Consider the following 27,850-nt stretch of genomic DNA (forward strand, 5'->3'; position numbering starts at 1 on the left):
GATCGTTGGTCGGTGCGGACTCAGTGGGCCGAAGGGCCTGTTACCGCACTGTATCTCTAAACTAAACTAAACTAAACTAAAACATATCGGTCTGATAGGTAAACAGATTGCTCTGAAGTGACCTTGAAACCGAGGCTACTGAGGTGACATTAAAGCAGACCCATTGAGAGAGTTAATATGATTCAACATTACTTTGGCTTTGCAATGGTTAAAACATTTACCGCAAATGAATTCCGGGCAAAATATCTGCAAGTCAACACCACCCAGCAGCTCAGCAGTACTGAAAACTGAAGATAAAGAGGGGTGGATTTTCTGTTCACTAACTTTCAGACTTTCTTGATGCCTTATGGCATCTGCCATACAGTGGACATTTGGAGAACATTAAGAGGTGTTTATCATTTATTTTCCATGAAGCCTCGTGTACCTTTTCTGAGCTTCTAACGTAAAGCATTGGCAGAATATCCGCAGTGTTATAATTTCCTGCCGGATAAATTGTTATACAAGTTGGGATCCAATTTCCCTTTTCTATTTAGCATTTATATTGATGGCAATAATGATTTAAAAAAAAAATAATCTTTGCTGCGCGCTGAGAAAGAGGAATTATGATTCCCCGACTGTGTTAATAACTTGTATCTCGTGGCTCCTAGAGCTGGAGATACCACAGTCGACGTGGCATAATTTACTATTCCATTGAAAAGCCAAGAATAATGTGCACCTTTGATATCAAAGCTTTTGTGTGTCGTTCTCTGATACAAATGTGAGACAGATAGACAATGAGCAGCAGACACTGGCTGAGACAAACCATTAAGCATGTTATGAGGTGTGACTCACAAATGGTTTATTTGGCAGCCAACCACTGAGACAGCGGTTTTAACGATGTTATTTCACGACACTCAAAACTCGTCCATTTTGGACTAATGCAGATTTGCCTTTAAATAACAAAATAAACTCTGGCCTAAAGCGACGGTCCCTGAATGTAGTTTAACTGCTCTATCCAACATAAATAACAGAGATAAAAAAAGAAAGTTGTTGGTGTTCAGTTTCAGGAAGCTAAATGTCCAGGAAGTCTGGCGAAAAGCAGAGAAAGAATGAAAGACATTTTCAAGTCAATCACCTTCCCATCAGAACTCCCTTCTTCCTGTTTAATACTCCAAACACTTCCCTCCTTTGGAGCAATTGCCTCACCCAATGTTTTTCCGAAAGTAGTTTGGTTCAGTTTAATTTAGAGATACAGCACGGAAACAGGCCCTTCGCCCCACCGAGTCTGCACCAACCAGCGATCCCCGCACATACACACACTAGGGACAATCCTATATTCATACCAAGTCAATTAACCCACAAACCTGGACCTCTTTGGAGTATCGACGATCAATTAAACAAAACTGTAACCTTAGCCTGTACCAAGAAGTCTGCAGCACCCTTTCTTGTTGCACCCCCTCTGTGAACCCTCTATATCTCTTGTTTCCCTTTCTCCTGACTCTCAGTCTGTTGTTTTCACACACATTTTTTTTAAATTGTCCAACCACTCCTGCAAGCATTTAAATGAAACAGGCTCCTCGTCATGGTGTTGTATGTGTATTTCTTAAAGCGTTTATAAATCTTTTTGAAATAAAAGCATAGAATACTGGAAATAGCAGGTCAGACAGCAACTGTGGAGAGAGAAACAAGGTTAATATTTCAAGTCAATTACCTTTTGTTTCGAATGAGGAACTCAAAATCAAGCATGTTTAAGTTAACAAGAAGGTGGAAAGGACAAAGAATGTCTATGATAGGGCGGGGACTGAGAGAAGCTAAAGGTCATAAGGCCATCAGGGATAGTAGAATTAGGCCATTCGGCCCATCAAGTATACTCTGCCATTCAATCTTGGCTGATCCATCTCTCCATCCTAACCCATTCTCCTGCTTAGAAAAAGACCGTAAGTGGTGGTGGTGCTAGCTGAGAGAGAACAGTAAAGGCTTGTGAATCACAGGTGATCTATCTAGAGCAGGTGTTCATGGGAGGAGGTGAGTAAAAACAGGGGAGAGAGGGGAAAAAACCACAGACACAAAATGCTGGTTAACTCACCTCTGCATTCCCTCTCTTTCCACCCCTCCCCATCCAAGTCATCCTGCCAGTTCCACTGTTTGCATCCCATATAATCCTTCATTATTACCACTTCCAAATCCAATAATGGACCGTTGTGGGCTCCACCTTTCCTTGGCCATCGGTGCCAGCTCTGATTTATTCTGAACCTTTTCATACCTCTAGCTTCCCTTCCTCCCTGACTCTCATTCTGAAGAAGAGTCTCGACCCAAAACGTCACCTATTCCTTTTCTCCAGAGATGCTGCCTGTCCTGCTGAGTACTCCAGCTTTTTGTATCTATCTTCAGTGTAAACTCAGGCAATTGCTCCAAAGGAGGGAAGTGTTTGGAGTATTAAACAGGTGCAGTTTCTTCCAACACAGAGGTAAGGACCAAAGATCCTATAGCATGCAAGATAGTGCACTCCTGCGAAAACCAATGGGCTGACGTGTAGTATGCAATGCAGCTGAACGTCAGCCTTTTCGTCGGCCATTTTAGTAAAACCGACCCGACCCGACTTTGTATATCCCTCTCGTAGTGTAATCAGCATTGCGGGGGAACAGTTTGTGTGTGTGATATAGTGTTAGATTCATGATTCATAATTCTGTTACTTTTTGTTATTGATTAATATGTTAATAAATTATAATTCTGTTAATTTTCTTTTTTAATGTTTTGGATTCAAAGCCCCGGGATTGGGATTGGACTGTGCAAGGGTGGAGGGGGCACTGAGGGCAAAGAGGCTGTGCCCACACGGCAGTGTAAAAGGGGAGACCTTTCCAATCCACGCTTCCCGCTTTCTTTCTCCGCTGTGCCTTTTCAAAATTAGTTGTTTATTTTTTCCGCAAAAAGAGCAGACCGGTCCGGAGTTTGGGAGCCAGGCAGCGAGCGTGATGGGGGAAGAAACCGAATGGCTGTCTGTTCTCAGCTTCGGATCTCATGCCCGCCCTCTTCCCCCTCCCCCCCCCCCCCCGTCAGTGAGTCTCTTTAACGGGGCAGAGAGTCAGAGAGAAAATGAGGAGAAGAATTTTACCAAAGATGTTTGATTTTTACGAGGATGTTTCCGTAAACGGCGCCGCCTCCGTACTAGTATCTTTGCGTATATAGTATATATGGCGGACAAAGATGGTGGAGACGGAAGCCGGTTACGGAAATGGGGCCGAAGATTACCCATGAACCTGCCCATGACCGTACTACATCTTTTTCGTCGAGTGCACTATCTTGCTTGCTATAGGATCTTTGGTAAGGACAATGTTGGAATTGTGGGATGCTTAACATTGTGGATGCTGGAACTTGTTGACTGGACTGATTTTAGTTTTACTCTGTTTTGACAGTCATGTTCCAACTGGTTGGCCTGTTAACCTATTTAAGGAACAGTTAAGTGTCAACTATATGCAGAATCACAAATAACCCAGACTGGATGAAGACATCCTTTTGTTTACCCTTTTTTTTTTTTAACTCTACAGGCATTCCTTTGAAAGATTAATGAAATTTTTACAGCTCGGTGAATAATTAAATTGAACCTTCTTTTATCCCTATAACAATTTGTCACAAAACATTATTTGTAATGTCGAATGCAAGTGCGAAATATAAATAATTTAATTACTTTCCACATGATAAATAACAGCATTCTTTAACTATGAACAAAGCAATAACATTTATTACTCTTGCTAAAATCTCCAACGTTAAACTGCGAAGAACACAATCTTTATAGCTTTTAAAACAAGCATATTAGAAAATAACTTAAGGGCGGCATGGTGGCGCAGTGGTAGAGTTGCTGCTTTACAGCGCTTGCAGCACCGGAGGCCTGGTTCAATCCTGACAATGGGTGCTTGTCTATACAGCGTTTATACATTCTCCCCGTGACCTGCATGGGTTTTCTCCGAAATTTTCGGTTTCCTCCCACACTCCAAAGACATACAGGTTTGTAGGTAAATTGGCTTGGTATGTGTGTAAATTGTCCCTTGCGTGTGTAGGATAGTGTTAATATGCGGGGATCGCTGGCCGGCGTGGACTCGGTGGGCTGAAGGGCCTGTTTCCGTGCTGAATCTCTAAACTAAACTAAACTAAAGAAAATATTTATTCCTTTTCGTGGTTGCACTCAAGGGCACTTTGTTGTATTATATATGTTACTGGATTTGTCATCAAGAGGCCTGGACGCAAAATCCAGAGACTTAATTCAAATCCTGATGATTTAAATAATACGGTATTTTTTTAAAGTTCTCTCAGCATTCAATGAAGAAAATCTACCGTCCTTGCACAGTCTGGCCTGTAAAACTCTTCAATGAAAAGGTTTAACCAGCAATTTAGTTAAGACTATAAGATATAAGTAGAATCAGGCCATTTAGCCCATTGAGTCTATTCTCCCATTCAATCATGAGTGATCCATTTTCCCCTCTCAACCCCATTCTCCTGCTTTCATCCGGTGACGATTGACGGCCTTCCTAATCAGGAATCTATAAATCTCCGCTTTAAAAATACCCAATGTCTTGGCCTCCACAGCCGTCTGTGGCATTGAATTGCACAGATTCATCACCCTCTGGCTAAAGAAATTCCTCCACATCTACTTTTTAAAAGTGATATCATAACTACTATGTTTAATGGAACAAGAATAAACTCTGTCTGATTTTGTCTTTGCTCTATTATTATAGCAGATCTGTCCATGACTGGACACAGCAAAGTCTCTTCCAGTAAAGTCAATTTTGCAAAGTCCTCCTCATGAATATTTGGACATTGATGCTTCAGGTGGGAGAGATGTTCCACAGATACGTTTAACAACTATTTGGTATTTCATGTATCTTTAGGACATACAAAGAGGCTATTTTGCCAATCAAGCTAATGCTTTCTCACGGAATATTTGGGAGTATTGTGCACAGTTTTGATCTCTTTGCCCCCAAGGAAGGGAAGGGAAGAAAGGTAGCACAAAGGGGATTCTCCCGTTTAATTACTGGAATGAAGGGATTGTCCTATGAAGAAAAACTAAACCAGTTGGATTATTTGGAGTTCAGAAGAACGAGGGATGATTTATTGGACATAAGACCCCAAGGGGACATAGGAGACTGCACATGCTGAAATCTTGAATAAAAAACAAACTGAAGAAGGGTCCACCCCAAAACATCATCTGTTTATTTCCCTCCACAGATGTTGCCTGGCCCACTAGGTTCCTTCAGCAGTTTCTTTTTTACTCAAGATCTTACAGAGAGTCTTGATCGAGGGGACTGAACTATAAGTTAAAGGGCTGAGCCACATAGAAATGTCTTACCGAGGATAGTGAATCTCTTGAAATACCTGCCCTAGAGTCTAGATCATTGGAAGTATTTAAAGTGGAGGTAGATAAACTTTTGAGAGATTGGGGAATTGAATGATAGAGAATCTGACACTAAGAAGTTGTCTGTGGTAGGTCAGCCATGGTCATATTGAACGGTGGGCAATATTGAGGAGCCTAATTCTACTCCTATTTTCCTATGTGTTCTTATGTTGGAAGAAATCAAAGCAGTCAGAGGAAACTGATGTTATCAAAGGGGTAACATGCAAACTCCATACAGACAGTGGTGAATGTCAGGATTGAACCTGGGTCGCTGAACCACTGTGCCACCTCAGATAGTCCTAGTGACAGAATCATGTCTTACACACATTGTACTGGGCTCTTCGCTTACAATTTCTAGGAACATCTTGCCCCAACGGATGTGCAGGCACAATGGAGATGGCGGATTCCTCAAAGTGGAATCCAGACCACATGAGGTCTCAAGGCACCAGGTTAACTTTAGGCATGGAAACTTTATCACCCGTTATTGCCCTCCCTCAGCTGATAATTCTGCACTTCTCCATGTTGAACAACGCTTGGATAAAGTACAGGAAATTGCAAGGGCTTAAAATATTCTCTGGGGTGGTGGATTTCACTACGATGAAAATTTGTCAAGTAATGGCTTTATCTTCAACAATCTAAAAGATTTGTGGATGCATGTTATTGCATCTAAATTATCTTCTGCCATGTTGTGTTGCAAACTCAGTCATCTGGGATGGACACAAAATGCTGGAGTAACTCAGCGGGACATGCAGCATCCCTAGAGAGAAGGAATAGATGACATTCTGGGTCAAGATCCTTCTTCAGACCCAGTCTTCTGGAACTCCAGTAACTTAACCACAATGCCACCACACCTTTGTTAATGAATTTGCATGTTATCCCTGTGATAACATCAGTTTCCTCTGACTGCTTTGATTTCTTCCTACATAAGAACGCATGTTATGCGGCACGGTGGCGCAGTAGTAGAGTTGCTGCCTTACAGCACTTGCAGCGCCGGAGACCCTTTTCGATCCTGACTATGGGTGCTCTCTGTTTGTACATTCTCCCCATGATCTGCATGGGTTTTCTCAGAGATCCTTGGTTTCCTTCCACACTCCAAAGATGTACAGGTTTGTAGGTGTATTGGCTTGGTATAAGTGTAAATTGTCCCTAGTGTGTGTAGGATAATGTTAATGTGCGGCGATCGCAGGTCGGTGAGGATTCGGTGGGCCGAAGGGTCTGTTTCCACACTGTATCTCTAAACTAATCTGAACGAAACTAAAAGCCCTGCCCTGAGCATTCAGTAGATCGTATCACACATTAAGGGAGTAATAGGAATATCATTGTACTCCTAGACGGATGTAAAAATGTTATTACTAATTAACTACAACGTTATTTTCCCCACACAAAGTTATTACCGTTGATTTTCTAAGAATCCAGTTCACTCATTCTGAGAATCTTCATTTGTTTTTCCACTTTATCAGCACAATTCAGCAGTGCAGATGGAAATATTCACTGCACTGTTAATCATTCTACAGAAGCCAAGATCTTAATAGCTTGTGAACCACTCCATGGTTTTATTCCGTTGTTAATTAGGAAGCGATATTTTAGTTTAGTTTGGTTAAGGTTAAGTTTAATTTGTTACTGAAGTGCAGTGAGAAACTTTTGTTTGAGGGTGATACAGTCAAAGAAAATGCTAAGCATGTGTACAATTAAGCATCCATAATGCACAGGTAAAGCATACAACATTTAGTGCAAGATATAACATTGAAGTCTGATAAAAAACGATTAAAGATAGCTCCAATAAAGTAGATGGGTGATCAGGACCGCACTCTAACTGATGAGAGAACCGTTCAGTTGCCTGATAACAGCTGGGAAGAAACTTTCCCTTAATCTGGAGGTATGTGTTTTCAAACTTTGAAACCTCCTGCCCAATGGGAGAGAGGAGAAGAGGGAGTGACCGGGGTGAGACTGGTCCTTGATTATGTTGGCAGCCTTGCTGAGGCAGCGTAAAGTGTAGATGGATTCAATGGAAAGGTGGCTGTTTTGTAAGATGGCCTGGGATGTAATTTTGTAGAAATGGAAGTAAACACAGGTACATGAGTCTATGAGGGAGTTACAAATGATTCAGTGGCTTTTGCAATGAAAGCATGTTGTGGCTTTGAATGTCTTTGTCAGAAGTATCTGTAAAAATAGATTAAAGTGTAAGAGTGAGTTTATTTAAATAATGCCTTTAGATCTCTCAAATTGTCATAGTCATACAGTGTGGAGAGGCCCTTCAGCCCAACTTTCCCTCACCGGCCAACATGTCCCATCTACACTAGTCCCACCGGCCTGCGTTTGGACATTATTCCTCCAAACCTGTCCTATCCATGTACCTGTCTAACTGTTTCTTAAACGTTGGGATAGACCCAGCCTCAACTACCTCCTCTGGCAGCTTGTTCCATACACCCACCACCCTTTGTGAAAACGTTACCCTTCAGATTCCAATTAAATCTTTTCACCTTCACCTTAAACCTATGTCCTCTGGTCCTCGATTCACCTAATCTGGGCAAGAGACTCCGTGCATCCACCCAATCTATTCCTCTTATGATTTTATACACCTCATTAAGATCACCCCTCATCCTTCTGCACTCCAAGGAATAGTTCCAACCCACTCAACCTCTGCCTGTCTCAGACCCTCTAGTCTTGGCAACATCCTCGTAGCTCTTCTCTGTTCCCTTTCCAGCAATTGTTCCGACACAGGTCTAGGAAAGGGAGTGGGTGGTGTAGAAAGGATAAAAAAATGGCACTGTTCAGATGAAAAGTCTGAGGAATACACTGACTGATAAATGTTTGCCAAGAAACATTTGAGAACGGCACAGATATGGGAACTCAGTTGAGCACATTGAACCAAGTTCTATAAAAGGCTCCCCACCAACAATATTATCCATATTTACTCACTTACCTAATGTCATTGGGATTGAATTTCCACTGGAATTATCCAATTTATCCATTTTAAACAACATACGAACCCAGAAACCCTGGAAAACAGCCCAAAATGTTCAGCCCATCATATTTAAGTGCCTTGGTTGTTTTCATAAGATTAGTATGGTAATACTCCTTATGGCATTCTGTTTATTTACTATTAACAGTGTTTTTGTAGTAAAAATGCTTAGGCCTAAAGACAAACAAATTCTATTCAGTTCTGAGTATATTGGCTGCTGGTATAGTCCAAATATCTGTTGCTAATAACAATAATTAGTTACAGTTGTTGATATGTCAACAAAAGAAATTATTTTCTCAGTCCCTCTTCTCATTGCTTCAATGTTTCAATGGTACTTTATTGTCGTATGTACCTCGGTACAGTGACATTCCTTTTATGCATACAGTTCAGTAAAAATCTTACTCTATCTGTGCACAATCACACTTAACTACAAGAGTGTAGGACATCGATTACCCAGAGACAGTGTGCAAGAGTCGCCATATTTCTGGCACCATTTTGTGCGATTTAAGTCCAAAGCAGTTAAAAATGTAGTCTTAACTTGGCCATAGAGCCCTGTTGTCCTGGCAGCAGCAAAGAGTTGGAGTTGCAGGGTCGACCTGGCCAGGCAATGATTGTTTTAAAAACCTGTGTTCCTATTATTTAAGCATCTATATGAGAAACCATGTCAGAACCTGCTTGTGCATCATTTCTGAGATCAGACTAGTAGCAGATAGAAAGATATAATGGATTATTTCCAGCTTTACTACAAGGAGCCTAGCAGTGCACGGTAACACCTTCCGTCACAGAACCTGTCCACCATACATTCTATTGATTCCAGTATTGGCACCAACTTTACCACAGCGCCACCGTGCCACTACTATTCCTCCTCACCTCTTGTTTATAAACAGGGCAAATCATTGTGATAAGTGCCAATGGTCATTGACATATGGGGTTGATTGGAACCCTTGGTATGGAATGAGATGTCAGAGAGTGGAGTGTGCTCTCTTCTCAGTTAATTGTTGTTATTTGCCACCCAATTCATTAAGATACCCAGTCTCCATTTTATATTAATTTCCTATAAACTGTCATTGTGAAACTCGAGATGACAGAGCTTGATGACAGAATGGACATGGGTCAAGGATAAAAAAAAGTTAATCATAGAGTCATACAGCAGATAGATCAGCCATGATTGATTAACAAAGTAGTCTTGATGGGCTGAATGGCCTAATGCTGCTCCTATAACATTAACTTATGAGCATGGAAACAGTCCCTTCAGCCCAACCAGTCCATGCGGACAAAGATGTCCCATCTAAGCTCATCTCATTTGCCTACATTTAGCCTAAATCCCTCCAAACGTTGCCTTGGCATGTACCTGTCCAAATGTCTTTTCAATATTCAAAGTACAAAGTGCTGGAGGAACTCAGTGAGCCAGGTAGCATCTGTGGAGTGAATGGACAGGTAATGTTTTGGGTTGGGTCTCTTCTTCAGACTGTCTTTTAAATGTTGTTGTGTAAGAAGGAACTGCAGATGCTGGTTTACAACTGAAGATAGACACAAAATACTGGAGTAACTCAGCGGGTTAGGCAGCATCTCTGGAGAAAAGGAATAGGTGACCTTTCAGGTCGAGACCCTTCTTCAGACTGTGAGAGGAGAACTTCTTCAAAGTAGGTATACGTTGAGGAGATTTCACAGTGGAGCAAACAAAATGTGTAGGAAGGAACTGCAGATTGTGTTTTACACCAAGATAGACATAAAATATTGTTATTCTACCTGGCTCAACTATTTACTCCAGTAGCTTGGTCCATATGCCCGGCACTGTCGATGTGAATATGTTGTAGGTTCTCTTTAAAGAGAAGTTTCTCCAGAATACTGCCTGGATTAGAAGGTTTCAGCTACAAGGAAAGGTTGGATAAATGGATTGTTTTCTTTGGAACATCAGAGGTTGAGGGAAGACATGATAGAAGTATATAAAATTATGAGAGGCACAGATAGGGTAGACAGGCAAAACATTTTTCCCAGGGTGGAAATGTTCAAAACTAGAGGGCATAGCTTCAAGGTGAGAGGGGAAAAGTTTAATGGAGATGTTGGGGCAAGTTTTTTTACACAGAAAGTGGTGGGGACCTGGAACACATTGCCAGGGTGGTGGTGGAGGCAGCTATGATAGTGGCATTTAAGAGACTTTTAGATAGGCACATGGAAGTGCAAGGAATAGAGGGACTTGGATCATGCACCGGCAGATGAGATCAGTTTAACTTGGCATCATGGTTGGCACAAATATTATAGGCCAAGGGACCTAGTCCTGTGCCATATTCAATATTCTATATTCTTAATCATTCATCACTCATCTTATGATCCTATGCTATTTGGTTATTCTTATGCTCCTATGCTATTTGGTTATTTATTCCTCTATATGGGGAAAAATACCTTCTCTATTCCTCTCATGATGTCATACACCTCTATATGATCACCCCTCAGCCTCTTGCATGCTAAAGAATAAAGTCCTAGCCAACCCAACCTCGCCCTTGTGTCCTGGCAACATCCTTGTAAATCTTCTCTGCACTCTTTCCAGGTTAATGACATCTTTGCTGTAGCAGGGTGACTAAAACGGAACACCATACTCCAAGTGTGGAGTCACCAAGTGCTGCTTGCTTTAGAGGTAGAGTTAATCCACACATAGGGGTCACAGTTTAAGGATAAGGGGGAAATCCTTTAGGACCGAGATGAGAAAAACATTTTTCACACAGAGAGTGGTAAATCTCTGGAATTCTCTGCCACAGAAGGTAGTTGAGGCCAGTTCATTGGCTATATTTACGAGGGAGTTAGATGTGGCCCTTGCGGCTAAAGGGATCAGGGGGTATGGAGAGAAGGCAGGTACAGGATACTGAGTTGGATGATGAGCCATGATCATATTGAATGGTGGTGCAGGCTCGAAGGGCCGAATGACCTACTCCTGCACCTGTTTCTATGTTTCTATAGATTGGTAGCCAGCTTTAATTTATGTGGTGTAGCTAGATGACAGATGCCAACTCTTCTTACACTCAAAACACAAACTATATTCCTCATGTTTCCTGTTAGCAACTATGGCCTGATCGTGGCTGCTCATTTACAGCCTGAAGCTGACTATCTAAAGGCAGTGAAGCAAGGTGATTTTACAAATCTATTGGCAACCTCCTCCATTGCAAGTCACCCTCAGCTTGGCTTCAGCCTCTTATTGTTATTTGCATAGAATTAGTAAAGATTAAAACGTCATACATTAAACAAACAGTAAGGAGAAGCACAAGGGTGAATGGCCAACTATTGCTTATTTCCATTGATGGGGGATGGAATTCTATTGCGTATGCTCGAATGCAAAGAATTCCGTAGATTCATTCCCTAAAATGGTTTGCCACTGCTTAGTGATATCCTCGACCGGTGAAGTAGCAATACTCAGCAGACCCATGTTGGTTTGGTCGATTGCCTTAGGATAGCAGTATACCAACATGTAAAATGTGCAGAGTTCCACACTGCCCAGCAGGTGCAAGATTGCATGCAAACCACAATTTTGTCTATGTGATCTCTTACTGTGGTGGGGTTGTGTTGGCAAGAGGGGCTACACTACAGCGACTGCAGTTCTCAGTGGAAACGGCTCCTTGAAGCAAGGCATATGTGACTTTGAATGGTAGGTGTACGGTGTTTCATTATCACCTAATAGGACAGTGATACAGTAGATGTGATCGAAAACCATCTAGATATCCAGGGGGAAAAAATGAGATTAAGGAGATTAGACCAATCTTGCTTTAGTAGCCTTGCCTATTAAAGATAGACACAAAATGCTTGAGTAAATCAGCAGGCTAGGCAGCATCTCTGGAGAAAATGGACAGGTGGCATTTTGGGTCAGGGCTCTTCTTCCTACAATCAGTCTGAAGAAGGGTCTGGACCCGCAACATCATCTATTGATTTTCTCCAGAGATGTTGCCCAACCTGTCTAGTTACTCCAGCATTTTGCGTCTATCTTTGGTATAAACCAGCATTTGTAGTTCATTTTTATTACCCAGCCTATTAAATATTGCAGCACCTTCCAGTCAATGCTTGCACCTTTCATCAATGCCCATGCCATTCATGCCCCTCATATTTGTCAAACACATGCAATAACCTGCTTGCTTAAATTTCAGGAAATGTGCTTTCTATGTTCCGAGTGCCCAACTGCAAACAGCGACCAGAATTTAGAAGATAAAATCATTCTGCTCATAGTAAAATTTCTAACACAGTCTATATATTCCTCCCATTGGACTTGCTTCCACTTGGTAGAAACAAACTGAAAATGCCCAATAAAAAGATGATATATGGTCAATTCATGGAGGACTATTGTTTGGAGATCGCCGTTTCGAGCCCCGGAGTGCTGGGCCTGCTGCACCGACATCGTGGAGCTGTGGTTCGCGGGGCTCCCAACGCGGGCGACGCTGACCAACATCGCGGAGTCCTGCGACTGCACCCGGCTCGGCCTGTGGTCTCGGGAGCCGCGGACTCCGGTGGGAGGTAGCTGATCTGGAGATCCGGGCTACTGAGGATGTTCTCCTTCGGTGTACCATCATTCCGGCGCGAGGGCCTGAGCATCGGGCCGCCCGTGGCGGCGACTGCGGGTGCTCGGGATGGCCTCGACCACGGGTGAACATCTGGAAAGATCGACGGGGAGGCTGGCTGGACTATGGTACCTTCCTCAACTTTGGTGCCACTGTGTTCAAAAGGGAACTGCAGATGCTGGAATATCGAAGGTACACAAAATTGCTGAGGAAACTCAGCGGGTGCAGCAGCATCTATGGAGCGAAGGAAATAGGCGACGTTTCGGGCCGAAACCCTTCTTCAGACTGGTTGTGTTGTGGTTATGTTGTGTCGTGGACTTCTGTGTTTGTGCTTCTTTTTATTTTAATATGTTTTATTTATTTATTATTTATTTATTTTTATGATACTTGACTGTAAGGAAAATTCATTTAGTTGTCTCTAATATGAGATAATGACAATAAATTGAATACAATAAAATACAATACAATATATATCCACCATTTTTCATTGATCACAAGGAGCCCATTGTATGGTATTATATAATATTGAATAGCATTGCATGTCATTAAAAAATGGGATCTGTGCCTCTTGGACGGGGATTTTGTACCTTTGGTACTCAATAAGTTTATTTTTTATTATTATGGTCCAATTGGCTACACGTGCACCAGTTCCACTTTATCCCAAATAACAGGCTAATGTATCCAGATATATCTGCTTACCTCCAGTTCACGGACAGTTTCTTCCAAGCTGTTAACAGGTAAATTAACCATCCTATCATCAACTAGAGAGTGGTCTTGACCTACCATCTACTTCATTGGAGACCCTTGGAGTATTTTTAATCGGACTTTATCTTGCACTTACCATTAACATTAACTTTATCCTCATCTGTGCACTGTGGACGAGTTAATTGTAATAATGTATATTCTTTCCACTGACTGGAAAGCATGCAACACAGAAACATTTCACTGTACCTTGGTACATGTGACAATAATCTAAACTAAACTAATGGGGTGGCACAGTGGTGCAGTGGTAGAGTTGCTGCCTTACAGTGCCAGGGACCAGGGTTTAATTCTGACACAGGGTGCTGTCTATACGGAGTTTATATGTTCTCCCCGCGACCATGTGGGTTTTCTCCAGGAGCTCTGGTTTCCTCCCACATTACAAACACATACAGGTTTGTAGGTTAGTTGGCTTTGGTAAAATTGTAAATTGTCCCTAATGTGTGTAGGATAGTTCTGGTGTGCAGGGATCAATGGTCGGCGTAGGCTCCGTGGGCTGAAGGACCTGTTTTCACGCTGTATCTCTAAACTACCTTTAAACTAAACTAAACAAAACTAAACTCTGCACATTATACCAAGCACCTAACGAGTTATATAATGTAAATGGATTGGGATGCTGGAGTCTGTATGATCCCAGGTAAATGGCCTACTGTAGAGTGCTTGTGTTATTTCTCTTGGCTCCCCTCCAAGATGCAGGTGGCAAGTAATCATAAGACACTGGAAATTGTAAGACAGGAAAGAGTTTAGGGACTCTCAAATGACTTATAAATGTATGAAAAAGCCCATTCAGTCATGCTTATTTTCAACCCATTTTGTTATTCAGTTAAAGAAGAATGCATTGGGGTAAAGAAGTAAAGTGAACCTATGTCTCACTCAGTAGGACAGGCTGTCAGAAATAGATTTTCCCAGGTAAACGTTAATACTGCTGAGTTTACAATTAATAATATGGTAGTTATTTTGTGTGCGTAAGTCTTTCCTGAATGACTAATATCCCCCCAAGACTAAACACTGCATTTGAAGACAATTTACAATAAAAGCCTGGCAGCTAACAAATTTCAATAGGTTCTGAAAATGACAAATACGAAGATGCTTTAGTGCAGTTTAGTTTTTACAAGCAAGGTCAAACTCTCATAGCTAGAGTCACATCCTAATTTAGGTCATTTATCACCCTGCAGTGCCACTTTGTCGAAATAAATTCTAATGGAAAAATCCTCAGCATGGAGGATTAGTTGCAGGGAGTACTGCGAGCATTAGTGTTCGCATGCAGGATTGTGACATGATACTCTGAGGAGATTTAAGTACATTTGATAAAATAAATCACAATTTATTTTTCATTATGTTAAAATGAAAGAAAGACCATTTGCTTCTGATTTTTTAAACTATATCTGTCAAATATAATAACTGTTGGCGTACTTACCATAGATCATTAGAGCCTTCTATTTTGTAATACAGAATTCCAATTTGTAAGGACATTTGAATTAAAAATGAAGGTAAGGTAAATGCACAGATATGGCTATTATGTCCTATGTATTTGGATGGTGACAAAATTACATGAAAAGGAGCTTTCACGTGCAATTTTCATTTAGATTTGGTTTAGATTTGCTTAGGGCCAATGTGATTTTCATACGAAGGGATTTAAATGTGATCTTTGCTGGCTTAGTGTTGTCAAGTGTGGAGCTAAACATATTTCTTGAAATTGCAGTGTCTTTCAGGAATAGAGAGAGTTTAAATTGAGCATCAAGACTTATTACAATATCTGATGCTGGGATATGAACACCCACTGCACTTGTATAGAATTAATTGATTCAATGTTATTAAATCCGCATTTGTGTGAATGTCAATGGGCAAATTTAATATTAGTGTGCTGCTTAGTGCATTTGTACAGCCAACGCATTTAATTCTGTGCATAAGAAATGCACTTTAAGGTTCATTATTCTTCCTTCATGCCATCTTTTCAGGAAATCTCATAAGAAGGCTGTTATAAGTGAAAACAAAGCAAACATTATTGTGTTTTGGCCTGTTGGCCTGTTTCCTTTATCTTTGTCACTTTTTTGCGTATCTTTCATTCATTGTTCTTTATATCTCTACATCATCGTCTATTTCTCTCCTTTCCCTTTCCCATGGCTTTAAGTCTGAAGAAGGGTCTCGACCTGAAACTTCACCCATTCCTTCTCTCCAGAGATGCTGTCTGTCCCGCTGAGGTACTTCAGCTTTTTGTGTCTATCTTCGGTTTAAAGCAGCATCTGCAGTTCCTTCCTACACACGTTATTAAGGCAGGTTTGAAGGACTGATCTTCTTTCCAGTCTATTATTTTCATAAATAATTTTCATGTGCAGGTTTAATAATGAAAGTCAGATGAATGGCCAAACCACATGAAGTTAGCTTCCATCACCATTTCTCCAGCCATTGTCTTTGCCTTTTGACCAAGGTGGGTGAGCTGACTAGGTCTTCAAATCTGCTCAATGTTACATCCCAGATGTAACGTTCATTGAGAAGCTTGTGCTTGCAGATGAGAATCTCATTGAGTGCCTTACTATGTGGATCATCTGCCAAACGTCTTTCATTTCTAAGTCACCTGACATAGAAACATAGAAAATAGGGGTAGGTGTAGGCCATTCGGCCCTTCGAGCGAGCACCACCATTCAATATGATCATGGCTGATCATCCAGAATCAGTACCCTGTTCCTGCTTTTTCCCCATATCCCTTGATTCCATTAGCCCTAAGAAGTATATCTAACTCATTCTTGAAAACATCCAGTGAATTGGCCTCCACTGCCTTCTGTGGCAGGGTATTCCACAGATTCACAACTCTCTGGGTGAAAAGGTCTTTCCTCATCTCAGTCCTCAATGGCCTACCCCTTATTCTTAAACTGTGACCCCTGGTTCTGGACTCCCCCAACATCGGGAACATTTTTCTTGCATCTAGCCTGCCAATCCCTTAAGAATTTTAAATGTTTCTATAAGATCCCCCATCATCCTTCCAAATACCAGTGAACATAAGCCCAGTCGATCCATTGTAATGATCTTTATCTAATTACGATCCCTTCACTACAACTCTCTGTGAATATAGCTAAAGTAAAAACAGATTGAACTGAGAAAACAACCTCCTTCCTCGTCACTTTCTGACGCAATATTCATTTGTAAACCTGATCAAGGAAGTAGAGACATCATGGACAAGGATTGCTAGATTTTTTGATATTTGCTGTCTTACAGCGCCGGAGACCCGGGTTTGATCCTGACTACATTTGCTGTCTGTATGGTGTGTGCACGTTCTCGCTGTGACCGTGCGGGTTTTCCAAGGGTGCACCAGTTCCCTCCCACATTCCAAAGACATACAGGTTTGTATGTTTATTGGCTTCTATAAATTGTCCCTAGTGTGCAGGATAGGGCTAGTGTACTGGGAATCATTGTTTGGCCCAGACTCGGTGAGCCGAAGGGCCTGTTTCCACGCAGTATTTATTAACTAATCTAAATTAAACATTAAGGGAAAGTAACAGTCAGGTAAAAGATCACACCAGGAACAGCTTCTTCTGCACAGCCATCACGCTATTAAACACAACATCGAATAAGCTCTGAGCTCTGAACTGCAAAAGACTATATTATTATTTGTTATTTGCACTATATCTGTTATTTATTGAACTTTTTCTTTTTTTTTCCCGTTATGTACAATGTTTACATATTCACATATTCTGTTGTGCTGCAGCAAGTAAGAATTTCATTGTCCCGTCCGGAACATATGACAATAAAACACTATTGACTTGATCATTTTAAGGAATGGTGGGGCAAGCACAATGCTCTATATTTTTTAATGTTCCTTACACTAACTTTCCAGCAAGCTGCTTTTAAAAGGCAGGTTTACTGCCCAGCAGAAGGTGTATTAATCTACTCATGAAGGAGTGAATTCCTGCAAGAAATCTCTTGCTCACTTTTCCTAGTAATTTGGAGTGATTGACAGAACCATTAACAAACTAAACAATTGGAACACATCGTTCTCCTGATTTCTTTGGTTACTCCATCCCTCCCCCACCCGAGTCATCGTACTAGTTTCACTGTCACCCTGCCTAGTTTCATTGTTTATATCACTCGTTATAACCTTCTTCACAGCCAACAATGAACTGTGGACTCCACCTTTCCTTGATCATCATTGCTGACTTTAATTTGTTCTTGTGCATACCTTCATTCAATTGTTTCTTTGTACCTTTTTATATCTCTTGTTTCCCTCGACCAGTTTGAAGAAGGGTCTCACATGAAACGTTATCTATTCCTTTTCTCCAGAGAGACTCGCTGACCCACTGAGTTACTCCAGCTTCTTATGTCTATCTTTGGTGTAAAGTAGCATCTGCAGTTCCCTCCCACACATAGAAGGGGATCATTTGAGCCTTGGTCTCCATTATGGTTTCTAACATTGCCGCCAATCCCATTCCCCCTCTCGTTAAGTTCTTGTCACCCTGTAGATTTTATTCAGTCCCACTTTACCATTTACCGACACACAGGGCTTTATTTTTTGCAGTAGTCTTATAACTTACTGCTCATATTTGGGAAATGGGATGAAATTGGAGCACCATCGCCGAGGCAATGTGTGGACTCCGGAGAGACAACACCCAGTGCCACCCTTGCAGCAGCGTGCATGAGTAACTGCACAGAATCCAGCAGTCACACAATGGAAACTCCTTCATCTTTTAAAACGGCACAGTTCAACAAAAGCTACTTCCCGCAGTCCTCACATATAACTACAAGACAACTTAAAATGCAGCACATTCACGGCTAACACTCTCTTTAAGTTATCCGCGTGAGTAACAAAAATTGCAGAGACTGCTTTAACTTTCGTTTCATTGAATCATCAGTCTCTGACAATTACAATGGAAAATTATAGTGTGTTTTGTGATGTAGAGCGTTTTGTTCCACAAATTATAGGGTATGAGCTAGCTTGGAATTCCATTAGCATGATCAATCTTGAGTTTTTGTCCACTATTAAATTTAAAGTAGTCTCCTTTCGACTTTATCCCTACAAGTAGGCATTTTAATTCCAAGAAGAGCTCAGGTCCCATGGACTTTTTACAACATGGAAGTTAATGCTATTTTTAAAGCAAGCTGGTAAAGTCATTCATAAGAATTGACTGCAATTATCAAACATAACAATATCAAGGGTTACATGTGAAAAAACACCTCCTGGAAGACCTATTTTAATAGTGATTATTGTCAAAATTAGAGACATCATTTCTGGATCAATTGCTACACAGCAAATGGAGCACATGCTTCACAGGACAAACACAACATGCTGGAGCAACTAGGAGGGTTAGGCAGCATCTCTGGAGAAAAGGAAAAGGTGACGTTTCAGGTCGAGACCCTTCTTCTCGACCCGAAACGTTACCTTTTCCTTTTCTCTGGAGATGCTGCCTGACCCGCTGTGTTCCTGCAGCCTTTTGTGTCTGTCTTCAGTTTAAACCAGCATCAGCAGTTCCTCCCTGCACACAGATCTGCCAAGAATGTACACATAGTTTCAAGTATCAGCAAGTAGATAAGATATCAGTTAAGAATGAAGGCACCATGGTAGGAAAAGGTATGACCTCATATCATTACCCAGTCACCACAACATCGATATAGTTCCAGCGGAAACACTGATAGCCAAACCACAGTGAGCTCTTAAATTTGAAACGGCTTGAGGTTTAAGTGGGCAGAATCAGTTTCATTTAGACAGGATGTGGGCATTGCTCAAAAGGTCAGCATTTAAACCCCATCTTTTACTTCCCTTGATCTGAGTGGCTTTTTGGTTAATAGATAACCTGGTCAGATGGGTTACTGTTGTCACTTTCTGCTGTCCCTTTCCTGATCAACTGCCCGGTCTTTCTGTGCTGAACTCTGACATTCTCCCAGTCCTCCGGCTTAGTACACGGAACAATGAAAGGCCTGGATATAGTGGATGTGGAGAGGATGTTTCCACTAATGGGAGAGTCTAGGACCAGAGGACACAGCCTCACAATAAAAGGATGTGCCATTAGAAAGGTGATGAGGAGGAATTTCCTGAGCCAGAGGCTGTTGAATCTGTGGAATTCATTGCCACAGACGGCTGTGGAGACCAAGTCTTTGGGTATTTATAAAGCAGAGATCGACAGGTTCTTGATGAGTAAGGATGTCAATTGTTATGGATAGAATGGGGTGGAGGCAGAATAATAGACCAGCCATTGAATGGCAGGGTAGAGTTGATGGGCTGAATGCCCTAATTCGGCTCCTATGACTGATGAACTTATGACGTGATAAAGATAGAACACAGAACAATACAGCACAGGAATAAGCTTTTGGTCTGCTATGGCTGTGCTGAACATGATGCCAAGTTAAACTCATCTCCTCAGTCTGCATGCGACCCCTATCCCTCCATTCCCTTCATATCCATGTGCCTATCTAAAAGCCTCTTAAATGCCACTATCATAACTGCTTCCACGGACACCCCTGACAGGACATTCCAGACACCAACCAGCCTCTGTATATCTCCTTTAAACGTAATCTCTGTGACAGTCTTTAACATTTCCACCCTGGGAAATAGTTTCGGACTGTCAACCCTATCTATGCCTCTCGTAATTTTATACACTTCTATCAAACCTCTCCTCAACCTCTGACACTCCAGAGAAAACTCTTATAGCTAATATCCTCTAATCCAGGTAGCATTCCGGTAAACTCTTCACTCTCTCCAAAGCATGATTAGTAAGTCTGCAGAAGATATTAAAGTGGGTGGTATTGTAGATAGTGAAGTTGGTTATTAAATGTTACAGCAGGATCTCGATCAGTCGGGCAAGTGGGAAGTGGAATAGTTAAAGGAGTTTAATATAGAGAGGTGCAAGACATTGCAATTTGGGAAGTCCTACCAGGGGAGGACCTTCAAAATAAATGGCAAGGTTATGGGGAATGTTGTAGAGCAGAGGGATCTAGGAGTACAGGTATATAGTTCTTTGAAAGTGGCATCACAGGTAGATAAGGTGGTCAAGAAGGGTATCAGCACATTGGCCATCAGTCTGGGTTTTGAGTATAGAAGCTGTGATATTATGTTTCAGCTGTTCAAGGTGCTGGTGAGGCCTTAGGTGGAGTATTGTGTTCAGTTTTGGTCACCCGGCTATTGGAAAGATGCTGTAAGATTTACGAGGATGTTGCCAGAACTTGAGGGCCTGAGCTATAGGGAGAGGTTGGGCAGCCTAGGACTGTATTCCTTGGAGCATAGGGAGGGGGAGAGGTGATCTTTGAAGAGATCATGAGGGGCACAGATAGGGTAGATGCAGGTAGTCTTTTACCCAGAGTAGGGGAGTCAAGAACCAGAGGACATAGTTTTAAGGTGAGAGAGGAAAAATTTAATAGGAACCTGAGGCACAACCTTTGCACACAAATGGTGTGTGGAATTAGCTGCCTGAGGAGGTGGTTGAGGCAGAAACTAGAACAACATTTAAAAGACATTTGGACAGGGTACATGGAAAGGATAGGTTTAGAGGGATATGGGCCAAACATGGGCAGGTGGGACTAGTGTAGGTGGGGTACCTTGGTCGGCATGGGCAAGCTGGGCCGAAAGGCTGTATGATTCTATGATGTGAGACTCACTGGCCTATTATTTCCTGAATTATCCTTATTTTCCGTCTTAAACTTCACTTTTTGACAACACATATTCTTTCACTTCTTCACTCTCCTCCTAAAAATAATCTCTTGACCCCATTGGTTTTACATCAATAATTGTAATTGTTTTTTTAGTGTCTTAATGTGGTTTAGAGTTTTAGATGTAAAAAGAAAATATTTTCAAACTTTAATTGCATTCTTAAGCCTTTCCTAAATATTTCCAAACGTTTGCAGCAATCAAAGACATCCACAAATCTTCAATCTCTTGACAACGCTTTAATAGCCCACAAGTCTGAGGCAAGTTGGATCTGTTGGATCTGTTGGATGTCAAAGTAATTCTGGAAGAGTGACTGGTTCACTACATTGTAAGTGCCGCTAACAGCACTCAGTCACAATGAAGAGCTAGGGGATGAGAAACATCACTGGGCACAGATCTCCAGCCAGATTAACACCCTTCCACCACTGCCCTCTGTCTTCAATGGGTAAGCCAGTTCCCAATCCAAATGACCAAGTCACCATGGATTCCACTTCAACTTCTGGATTAGCTTAACTTGAGGGACTTTATCAAATGCCTTACTAAAATCCATGTTGACAACATTCGCTTCTTTACCCTCATCAATCACATTTGTCATCTCCTCAGAAAACTCAATCAGTTTAGTAAGGAATGACTTGTCATGGACAAAGCTAAGCTGATTGTCGAAATATCAGAATGTTGTCAGGACATGAGGGCCTGATCTGTAGGGAGAGGTTGGGCAGGCTTGGACTGTATTCATTGGAGCACAGTAGGATGATTGGTGGTCTTACAGAGGGAGTAGATAGGGTAGATGCACAGAGCCTTTTACCCAGAATAGAGGAGTCAAGAACCAGAGGACATAGGTTCAAAGTGAGAGGGGGAAGATCTATTTTGAACCTGAGTGGCAATTAGGCTCTCTTCTAATGTCGGTAATTGAAGGGTTAATGGGAAGATGGAACATAGAGTGGGGTTGTGTGGAATAAAAACAACATATGTGCCAAGCAACATTACATCAGCAATGCAGCTGGCTAAAAACCACAGGAGTTGGCAGGCTAGGAGGGTGTGGACATTTAATCTTGACAAACAGCATCATTCATATTACTTTTAGGTCTACATCTCAAAAGTACTTAATTTCTTTTGAAACGATTTGGGAATCCTGAGGTTGTGAAAGATGCTAAATAAATGGTAGGTTTTTTGTTATTTGTTCAGGCGTAGAAAGAACACAGAAAAAAACCAAGAAACACAGGACAGATTGTGATAAACATACAAAACAAGCAGAGGTTTAATTCTGGGAGTAAAACAACCATTAAAACAAAGCAGCAGATTTTGCACATGGTTTCTGTGGCCTTGATTTACAGCATTTAATGAATATGCTTCAACTACAGATGCAGGGCAAACTCCCTATACTAATGGGATATGTGGGAGCACACATGGGATAGCAGACAGGGAGGGGGGGGATAGCAGAATATTTTATACTGCTAATGCTTTTATTTAAAGGAGGGCTGAGAGATAATCAGAATTTCTGCCTTTCAAATCATGCCCTTTTTAGTATCACATTGATGTATTCTAGTTTTAGTATGAATCAGAGCTGAAGGACGTCACCATTTTCTTTGGCGATATCCTCGCTGTCAGTCTTGCCCTTTATGTGATCTGGTGTAGAGGACCGATTATTAAGAGGTATCTGTAACCTGAGGTGGACATTTGCTGCAAAGACGCTGTTCAGATATTTAGAGGAAAAATTACCATTGATGGAATAGAGGCCCTTATAGTTCACTGGAACAACAGCATGCAGGGAAAATGTTCCCCATGTTGGGGATGTCCAGAACCGGGGGTCACAGTTTAAAAATAAGGGGTAGGCCATTTAGGACTGAGATGAGGAAAAACGTTTTCATCCAGAGAGTTGTGAATCTGTGGAATTCTCTGCCACAGAAGCCAATGGAGGCCAATTCGCTGGATGTTTTCAAGAGAGAGTTAGATATAGCTCTTAGGACTAATGGCATTAAGGGAAATGGGGTGAAAGCAGAAAGCAGGGGTATTGATTTTGGATGATCAGCCATGATCATATTGAATGGCAGTGCTGGCTCGAAGGGCTGAATGACCTACTCCTGCACCTATTTTCTATGTTTCTATGTTTCTAAACTCGCAGGCCATTCCAGTGACAACTTACCTTCAGAATATTCTGCCAGGTGAAAATAGAATTCAACGGTGGTGATATGATTGGCAGCAAAGTTCAAATCCCAGGTTGAACGGCAGTTGAAGAACTTGAATACAATTTCATATATGTGGAAATAAAAGGTGACTGAAATTATTGTGCTGGTTTTTTATAGATACGGCGTGAAAACTGGCCTGTCTGAAGAACGGACTCGACCCGAAACATCACCCATTCCTTCCTGAACCCATTCTGAGTTACTCCAGCATTTTGTGTCTATCTTCAGTTTAAACTAGCATCAGTTCTTTACTACACAGGTTCTTTGGCCCACCTGATCTGCGCCGACCAGCAATTACCCATATAGTGTTTCTCTCCTACACACCAGGGATAATTTACAGAAGCCAATTAACCTACAATCCTGCACGTCCTTGGAATGTGGGAGGAAACCAGTGCACCTGGAGAAAACCCACACTGTCGCAGGGTGAGATGTACGATCCGGACGACCATACAGACAGCACCGGTCGTCAGGATCGAACGTTGGGTCCCTGGCGCTGTAAGGCAGCAACTCTACCGCTGCACCACTGCGCCGCCCAATCGGAAAGATTCTAAAGGTTCCCTAATTCCCTTTCAGGAATGTTCTCAGCAAGCTTCCCACAGTATTAGGCCATCATTTAATCGGCTTAGCAAGCAAACATCTCAAGGCAGCTGGACAGGCAATACATGTGGGTCCTGCCAATAATGCTCATATTGAGAGTGAATTAAAAATCTCTCATTTCACCGTCTGCTCTCAGTTGTCTATAGGAAAATTGCGAATGCTTATCTGAGCAGGTTTATTTTATTAGAGGCATTTCCAGTGAAAACTGTGGAGAAATGTATATGTCTTGAAAAAAAATCTCATTCTGAGATAAATTCATATTACAGAGAGGTTCCCGAACTGTGAACTGGCTGTTTCATAATCATCTGTCACAGAGACATTTGTGTTACCTTAAGGGTTTGAAATCAGTGCATTTCAATTGGTTAGTTTATATGTTCATGTTGCCTTCAATTGCTAAATGTTTAGCAAACCTAAAGAGAATTGTTTGAAGGATATAGGGCATCCCAGAAGAATATAGGGCACCCCAGAAGAATTTTTGCCCTATGCTTGTTCCTTCCTGTTCAGCTTTAAATAAGGTAAATGTCAATGGAAAAGATCAGACACTGATCTTCTGGAGTTTTTCTAGCATTTCTTCTGGGTAGAGTCATATGGTCATCGAGTCATACAGCATAGAAACCATTTTTTCAGCGCATCCTATCTATGACAACCAAGATGCCCCATCTACGCTAGCTTGCATTTGGGTCAAATTCCACTAAACCTTTCCAATCCATGTACCTGTACAAATGTCTTTTAAATGTTTTACGGTATTAACAAGTACTAATTCTGAACAAGACTGGATTGATTTATTGATTGATTAAAAGATACAGCATAGAAACAGACTCTTCAGCTCAGTTACCCCACAAAGACCATTGATCATACATCCACTCTAGTTCTATGTCATCCCAATTTTGCATCCACTTCCAATGCACTAGGGGCAATTTACAGAGGCCAATTAACCTGCAAACCAGCACATTTTTGGGATCTTCTGCTCCTAAGTTTCTAATGAAGAGCAATATAGTAAATTTCTAATTGGCAGAATGACCTTGTATAATGGACCATGTCGAATTTTCCACCCCTATATTTTCAATTGTCATTGTTTCCTTGACACCTGCTGGCCTAGATGAGAATTGCCATTTTGTTTTTACAGTTTGTTCTGATATAGGCTTATTTTAGTTGCAGGCATTGCATTTTTCTACGTTTTTCCAACCAACAGCGTTCCACAGTATTATAACCATTCATTGTGAACAATATATTAGCCTTCCTTTACATTGAATATATCCTTAGTTTAGTTTAGAGATATAGCATGGAAACAGGCCCTTCAGCCCACACCAACTACTGATCACTCATTCAATTTTTACATTTTATGTAATCTTTAGACTTTAGACTTTATAGATGCAGTGTGGAAACAGGCCCTTCGGCCACCGAATCCACGCTGACCAGCCATGCCTGCAATGCTAACACTATCCTACACACTAGGGACAATTCACAATTTTACCAAAGCCAATTAACCTACAAACCTGTAGTCTTTGTAATGTGGGAGGAAACTGGAGCACCCGGAGAAAACCCACGTGGTCACAGTGTGAAAGTACAAACTCCATACAGACAGCACCTGTAGACAGGATTGAACCCGGGTCTCGGGCGGTGTAAGCCAGCAACTCTACCGCTGCACCACTGTGCTGTCCCTTATGTTACTATGCTAATGAATTTTTGAAATAAATTAAAATATCATCCACGGGTAATGTTTGAATATGTTTGGTTTTGTATAAATATTAAATTGCACAAAGCTTTACAAGGCACAATATGGATTGAAACATTAAATTGGATCATTTGAACAGACCCCAACCGGAAAGATATCTCAAAAGTCACAAATAATTCCCACAGTTAGAAAGTAAAGAACATGGTTCGATGTTGTTTCTAGCAGTTGCAGTCAACGCTGGTTTCCTCTATGAAGTCTAACCAATACACACTGGCCAGACTTTACAAGGTTGAATAAGTAGCATCAAATGTCAGATTTTCCATTTCCAAGCCAATGGTTGTATATGAAGTTACCTGAATTCACTGTCATTTTTTGTTGGAACTTTGGATCTGATCAACCAATGTCTTGATCTCCAGACACATCACATGTTGGGACTTTTGTCCTTATGCTGTGTCCCTGAACTCACTGGTGAGACGCAGTGCCAACGTACCACATCTGCCCATTCCCTGTGCTCCAGTATCGTCAATTGAAAAGGATTGGTGGGACCTGTTTAACACCACATCAGAAGCTTTAGCATGAACATTTTTAGGAATAATGTAAGAAAGATCGCTAGCAGAAGTTGTGCTTTCATGATCAATCTCAAACTTCCGAACCCAGTTATTCTGTTACTCAAATTACCTCACTCCACTAACATGTTGAATCATTAATTTACTTCTTTGTCAGGTCTGCTTCCTTACTAATTCATTTCTATATTTTATTTTCCTATATGTCGTTGATCTGTTTTTTTACTCCTATCTAGTTTGTATTTGTTTATATCTTTTATTATGGTCATTAATTTGTTGAGTTCAGTTTCATCATATTACTGAGGACCTCAGCTGATTCACCATGAAACTAGCCACCTTTCAATGTGACTATTCCTAGAATTCTTAACCTTTCCTGACAAATTAAATTCTCAATCTCCAGAATCTTACTCATATTACTCTCTGTGCAAGTGTAATAATATCCCTCCACTGATACGCTGACTATAAGCATGCTGAGTAAACCTAGCTTGCCGTGATTTCTCCTGTGACAGTGTGGATGGAATCAATAGTTTTTAAACTAGGGCGATCTCTGAGCATTGCTGTGACATGCTAACCACAACATCACGTTCATCTTCATGACCTTTGTCCCATCAATGTCCTCAGCAGAAATACAATGCTGCTGAGTTCAGAACAGGCTAACATAATACTTTGTTCACGATTCTCATTGCTTACAGCCTTTGATAGTGAGCAGCTTCCAAAACAATAACATATTTATATTGCATGGTTGTAAAACACTCCCGGGCACTTTATTGGAGAACATTTAGAGCCACGGAAAAATTGATATGAGAAAAAGGTGACTAAAAATGACTTAAAGAGATAGGTCTTAAAGAGCAGAGACAGTTGGCCACACTGTAGGAAGGATGTAATTGAGCTGGAGAGGGTGCAGAGAAGATTCATCAGGAAAAGACACAAAATGCTGGAGTAACTCAGCGGGACAGGCAGCATCTCTGGAGAACATGGTTAGGTGACGTTTTGGGTTGGGACCGTTCTTCAGACTGACGACTGAGTCTGTTTCTACACTAAGATACATAGTGTAGAATATAGTTCTCAGCATTATAGAGCATTGTAGCACATTAGTTTCATAGACATGATCCAATGTCCTCAATGGGGTAGAGGTGAATTGAACCATACCCTAGCTTCCAGAGGCAACTTGCCTTCCCAAATGGAAGGAGCTGGTTGGAGTGTGGTGGCAGGCTACATGTGTGGTGTGAAATTGAGAAGAACAATCTTGGTTCTCCCATATTGTCATCAACCCAACCCTATTGATCCTTTAGATTACACACACTTACAGTATTAGCTGTATCTGTTTTTAGAACACATGAGAAACGCTGGTTCAACATTTGTCCTGCTGAGGTTCCACCCAACTTTTCAGAGAGGCTTAGAACATGAAATACGCTCTGCTTTGGAGCCATCAATGTTTTAAAGGTCATCTTTCTCTGTGGTAATTTTGCTTCTAATTAGGATCGTGGGATTCTACTGTTCAATTGGCTTAAAAGAGAAAAGAAAGACACATTTTCATCCTTTTAAATCTCATGCCAACTACTGCCTATGTGCCATTTC

At 41.4% G+C, this 27,850-nt stretch overlaps 1 long non-coding RNA gene across 1 annotated transcript; it reads left to right on the plus strand.

Moving 5' to 3' along the window:
• Nucleotides 1–20,639: 20,639 nt before the first annotated feature.
• On the plus strand, nucleotides 20,640–27,183 carry LOC116980905. The gene is made up of 3 exons (XR_004414093.1): nucleotides 20,640–20,745; nucleotides 25,899–25,901; nucleotides 27,162–27,183. It is a non-coding gene; the product is annotated as an uncharacterized LOC116980905 (long non-coding RNA).
• The last annotated feature ends 667 nt before the right edge of the window (nucleotides 27,184–27,850 follow it).

Source organism: Amblyraja radiata, chromosome 14 (assembly GCF_010909765.2).
Source record: "Amblyraja radiata isolate CabotCenter1 chromosome 14, sAmbRad1.1.pri, whole genome shotgun sequence".
Classification (NCBI taxonomy): Eukaryota; Metazoa; Chordata; class Chondrichthyes; order Rajiformes; family Rajidae; genus Amblyraja; species Amblyraja radiata.